Below are 6,738 nucleotides of genomic sequence, written 5' to 3'. Positions count from 1 at the left end.
AGCATCCTTTCAAGAGTTATGTATTAAAAATGATAATGGAAAATGAAAATGAAATATTATGCTATAGAAAATATGCTCATGAATATGATGTCACTCATATGAATTTCTTTTCCAAAATTAAGGCTTTTGAAAAAAAATTTCAAACTAGTAGCCTACCAAGATATTTTTTTCAGGTCAGAATGTCTCAGGACATCAATCCCCCCCCCCCCAAAAAAAAAATTAGGAGCTGATTTTGAGGAAAATATGCATATATACACAATTATTGCTTGTTTAAAGATATATATATATATATATATATATATATATATATATATATATATATATATATACTAGCTGTTGGGGTGGCGCTTCGCGCAACCCCAACACCTAGTTGGTGGGGGCGCTTCGCGCCCCCCCCCCAAGCCCCCCCGCGCACGTAAGTCGTTACGCGCCATATTAGTTACGCGCCATTGTAGTTGTGTCCCTATGTCCCACCTGTGAATATAGATATATATATATATATATATATATATATATATATATATATATATATATATATATATATATATATATATATATATATATATATATATATATATATATATATATGTTTTTAACTACGTAAAACTTTCGAATATACAACATTCTTTGTCTGTGCATATAAATAGATTGTCAGGTTTACCGACTCTTGAACATGCAACATATAATGGTCCATGGGAAAACAATCCGTATTCAGATCTATACCTCATGATTCTAATGATTGCCCTTGAGCTTTGTTGATGGTGATTGCTAATCGACCATTCCCTGAGTCACCATCGTCATTTATATATCCCCCTTTGCACCCCGGGAGTCCCCTTTGTAGTTTTGTCCCTGTGTCCCGGTCGTCATTTATATTCCCTGTGTCCCGGTCGTCATTTGTGTCCCGGTGTCCCAGTCTGTGATTTCTCTTTGAATGTCCCGGGCGTCATTATATTCCTCGTGTCCCGGTGTCCCGGTCGTCATTTATATCCCCCTGTGCCCCCCGGCGTCCCTGTTGTAGTTGTGTCATTTATATTCCCTGTGTCCCGGTCGTCATCCCGGTATACATTCGTTTTTGAATTGGTATATGATGAAATAAATTTTTAATTTTTTCCCTTTTTTTTCCTTTTAGTTTTTTTTTTATTGGTTTTGACCTTTTTTTAGGTTTTTTAGTTTTTATCTTTTTTCTTTTGTTTTTTTTTTGAAGTTTTTATCTTTTTAGTTTTTTTATTTTTATTTATATTTTTTTAGTTTTCTTTTTCTCCTTTATTTTTCAGTTTTTTTCCTTTTTTTAGTTTTTTTTTCTTTTTTAGTTCTTTTAGTTTTTACCTTTTTTAGTTTTTTTTAGTTTTTTAGATGAAAATTTTTTTTAGTTTTTTCCTTTTTTTCTTTTTAGTTTTTTATTGGTTCTTACCTTTTTTTTAGCTTTTTTGTTTTTTTTTCGTTTTTTCTCTTCTATTTTTCAGTTTTTTCCTTTTTTTTAGTTTTTAGTTTTTTTAGTTTTTTACCTTTTTAGTTTTTTTTAGTTTTTTAGCTTTTTTTTTTTTTTTTTATTAGTTTTTAGTTTTTTTTTGTAGTTTTTTTGAAGTTTTCATCTTTTTAGTTTTTTTATTTTTATTTATATTTTTTTAGTTTTCTTTTTCTCCTTTATTTTTCAGTTTTTTTCCTTTTTTTAGTTTTTTTTCTTTTTTAGTTCTTTTAGTTTTTACCTTTTTAGTTTTTTTAGTTTTTTAGATGAAAATTTTTTTTAGTTTTTTTTCCTTTTTTTCTTTTTAGTTTTTTATTGGTTTTTACCTTTTTTTTTAGCTTTTTTAGTTTTTTTTCGTTTTTTCTCTTCTATTTTTCAGTTTTTTCCTTTTTTTATTTTTTTTTTAGTTTTTAGTTTTTTTTAGTTTTTTACCTTTTTTTAGTTTTTTTTTTAGTTTTTTAGCTTTTTTATTTTTTTTTTAGTTTTCAGTTTTTTTTGTAGTTTTTGCCTTTTTTCAGTTTTTTCAGTTTTTTTTTAGTTTTTAGTTTTTTACCTTTTTTAGCCTAACCAGGATTTGAACCTGGGACCTTCATTCTCCGTTCTGATACCCTCTCTCACCGAGTGACTACTCCAGCATGTTCATTTTGGTTATGACGATGCTTAGTATATTGTAAAACACATTAATTTGGTTAATAATATACCATTTAAAACACCAAAATGAACATGCTGGAGTAATCACTCGGTGAGAGAGGGTGTCAGAACGGAGAATGAAGGTCCCAGGTTCAAATCCTGGTTAGGCTAAAAAAGGTAAAAAACTAAAAACTAAAAAAAAAACTGAAAAAACTGAAAGCTAGTATATATATATATATATATATATATATATATATATATATATATATATATATATATATATATATATATATATATATATATATATATATATATATATATATATATATATATATATATATATATAATATATATATATATATATATATATATATATATATATATATATATATATCTATATATATATAAATAAGTTGTCTGTCCGTTACGCCAGATTATATCTTCTATATATATAAAAGAAAACAAACTAAAATGTAAAAACTGGAAATAGCATAAATATTTCGAAATATTTTGATAATAGATTAAAGTAATTCGAAAAAAGAAAAATGGTAAAAAACTAAAAAGAAACTAAAAAGAAAAAAACTAAAAAATTAAAAATTAAAAAAATTAAAAAAAGAAAAACCTAAAAAGAAAAAAACGTAAAAAATAAAAAAGATAAAAAACTAAAAAAAAAACTAAAAAAAGCTAAAAAACTAAAAAAAAAGAAAAAACTAAAAAAAAACTGGGAATTGCACAAATATTTCAATATATTTTGACAATAGATTAAAGTAATTCGAAAACCTTAAAACAGATACCCCAAATTTGAGGGTTAATATAAATTGTTCGAGCTTTAGCATGCTTGGCACGTAAAGATTTTTCCAAGAGTCAATGTTAGAATGAACATTGACAGATTGAAGAAAACAAATCAATAAAAAGAAAAAACTAAAAAAAAGAAAAAACTAAAAAAGAAAAAAAACTAAAGAAGAAACTGTATCTATATATATTATAAATCTATATATATATAAATAAGTTGTCTGTCTTTTATGTCTGTTACACTATGTCTGTTACGCCAGATTATATCTTATCTATATAAAAAATAAGTTGTATGTATTTTTGCATTGAGAGTTTGCATATGACGTCTGAAAAATAAAGAAGAAAAAGAAAACTGAAAAAAGAAAAATGGTAAAAAACTAAAAAAAAAATAAAAAGAAAACAACTTAAAAAACTAAAAAGAAAAAACTAAAAAAAAAAATTAAAAAAAAAACTTAAAAAGAAAAAAATGTAAAAAAAAAAAATAAAAAATAAAACAGTTCAAAATAGGGATGATACCTTTTTATTGACAGTGAAATATAAAATTATTTAACTGGATATTTCGAACACATATAGCCTACAGTGTTCATCATCAGCAGTAAAACTCTGTTTTACTGCTGATGATGAACACTGTATATGTGTTCGAAATATCCAGTTAAATAATTTTATATTTCACTGTCAATAAAAAGGTATCATCCCTATTTTGAACTGTTTTACTTTCGTCATGGAAAGGCAGTGTGGTCTTCGAAGTTAACTACGTCGAAAAAATAAAAAGGTAAAAACTAAAAAGAAAAAAAACTAAAAAAAGCTATCCAACTAAAAAAAGAAAAAACTAAAAAAAACTGGGAATTGCACAAATATTTCAAAATATTTTGACAAAAGATTAAGGTAATTCGAAAACCTTAAAACAGATACCCAAATTTTAAGGTTTATTATAAATTTTTGGAGCTTTAGCTTGCTTGGCACGTAAAGATTTTTCCAAGTGTCAATGTTAGAATGAACATTGACAAATTGAAGAAAACAAATCAATAAAAAGAAGAAACTTAAAAAAGAAAAATTAAAAAAGAAAAAAACTAAGAAAAAAACTAAAAAAGAAAAAAAAACTGAAATGAAACTGTATCTATATATCTATATAAATGACGACCGGGACAACAAAAGAGAAATTACAGACTGGGATACCGGGACACAAATGACGATCGGGACACAGGGACACAACTACAACGGGGACGCCGGGGGCTCAGGGGGATATACAAATGACGACGGGGACACAGGGAATGTTCGATTAGCAATCACCATCAACAAAGCTCAAGGGCAATCGTTAGAAAAAATGCGGTATAGATATGAATACGGATTGTTTTCCCATGGACAATTATTATGTTGCATGTTCAAGAGTTGGTAAACCTGACAATCTATTTATATGGACAGACAATAGGACAGCAAAGAATGTTGTATATTCGCAAGTTTTACGTAGTTAAATATATAAATATATATATATATATATATATATATATATATATATATATATATATATATATAAATAAGTTGTCTGTGTGTCTGTGTGTCGAGTGACGTCATGTTTCTGTGTTGACTGACGTCATGTTTTCGACTGACGAAATTACAGACCGGGACATCGGGACGAAAATGACAACCGGGACATAGCGAATATAAATGACGACCGGGACACTCAAAGAGAAAGCGACCGGGACACAAGGAATGTTCGATTACCAATCACCATCAACAAAGCACCGGGACACAAATGACGACCGGGACACAGGGGATATAAATGACGACCAGGACACTCAAAGAAAAATTACAGACCGGGACACCGGAACACAAATGACGACCGGGACACCAGGACACGGAATATAAATGACGACCGGGACACTCAAAGAGAAATTACAGACTGGGACACCAGGACACAAGGAAACAACAACAACGGGGACGCCGGGGGGCACAGGGGGATATATAAATCACGACGGGGACACAGGGAATGTTCTATTAGCAATCACCATCAACAAAGCTCAAGGGCAATCACTAGAATAATGAGGTATAGATCTGAATACAGATTATTTTTCCCATAGACAATTATATCTTTCATGTTCAAGAGTCGGTAAACCTGACAATGTATTTATATACACAGACAATGGGACAGCCAAGAATGTTGTATATTCGTAAGTTTTACGTAGTTAAAAATATATATAAAAATATATATATATATATATATATATATATATATATATATATATATATATATATATATATATCTATATATATAAAAATAAGTTGTCTGTGTGTGGATCTGTGGATGGATCAGGTGACGTCACCTGAAAAAACTGGATCAGGTGACAAAACTGAAAACTGAAAAAACTAAAAAAAAGGCAAAAACTACAAAAAAAAACTAAAAACTAATAAAAAAAATAAAAAAGCTAAAAAACTAAAAAAACTAAAAAAAGGCAAAAACTACAAAAAAAAATAAAAACTAATAAAAAAAGCTAAAAAACTAAAAAAACTAAAAAAAGGCAAAAACTACAAAAAAAACTAAAAACTAATAAAAAAAATAAAAAAGCTAAAAAACTAAAAAATCTAAAAAAACTAAAAAAAGGTAAAAAATTAAAAAAACTAAAAAAAACTAAAAAAAAGGAAAAAACTGAAAAATAAGCTAAAATAAAGGTAAAAACCAATAAAAAACTAAAAAAAAAACTGAAAAAACTAAAAAAAGGCAAAAACTACAAAAAAAATAAAAACTAATAAAAAAAATAAAAAAGCTAAAAAAACTAAAAAAACTAAAAAAAGGTAAAAAACTAAAAAAAAATAAAAAATAAAAAAAACTAAAAACAAGGAAAAAACTGAAAAATAAGCTAAAATAAAGGTAAAAACCAATAAAAAACTAAAAAGAAAAAAAGGAAAAAACTAAAAAAAATTTTCATCTAAAAAACTAAAAAAACTAAAAAAGGTAAAAACTAAAAGAACTAAAAAAGAAAAAAATAAATGACGACACTCAAAGAGAAACCGACCAGGACAAAAGGAATGTTCGATTAGCAATCAACAAAGCACCGGGACACAGGGAGTATAAATGACGACCAGGACATAAGTAAAAAAAAAAACTAACAAAACTAAAAAGAAGGTAAAAATGAAAAAACTAAAAAAAGGCAAAAACTACAAAAAAAACTAAAAACTAATAAAAAAAGTAAAAAAGCTAAAAAACTAAAAAAACTAAAAAAACTAAAAAAAGGTAAAAAACTAAAAAAAATAAAAAATAAAAAAAATAAAAAAAAGGAAAAAACTGAAAAATAAGCTAAAATAAAGGTAAAAACCAATAAAAAACTAAAAAGAAAAAAAGGAAAAAACTAAAAAAAATTTTCATCTAAAAAACTAAAAAAATCTAAAAAAGGTAAAAACTAAAAGAACTAAAAAAGAAAAAAATAAATGACGACACTCAAAGAGAAAGCGACCAGGACAAAAGGAATGTTCGATTAGCAATCAACAAAGCACAGGGACACAGGGAGTATAAATGACGACCAGGACATAAGTAAAAAAAAAAACTAACAAAACTAAAAAGAACGTAAAAACTACAAAAAAAAAGAAAAAAAAACTAAAAACTAATAAAAAAACTAAAAAATCTAAAAATCTAAATAAACTAAAAAAGAAAAAAAAAGGAAAAAAATAAAGGAGAAAAACAAAACTAAAAAACGAATGTATATACAGACCGGGACACCGGGATACAAATGACGACCGGGACACAGGGAATATAAATGACGACCGGGACACAAGGACACAACTACAACGGGGACACCGGGGTAAACAGGGGGATATAAATGACGACCGGGACACCGGGACAGGGAATGGTCGATTAG

This window comes from Artemia franciscana, chromosome 15 (genome assembly GCF_032884065.1).
Source record: "Artemia franciscana chromosome 15, ASM3288406v1, whole genome shotgun sequence".
In the NCBI taxonomy this organism is placed as follows: domain Eukaryota; kingdom Metazoa; phylum Arthropoda; class Branchiopoda; order Anostraca; family Artemiidae; genus Artemia; species Artemia franciscana.
This window is presented reverse-complemented; position numbering follows the sequence as displayed.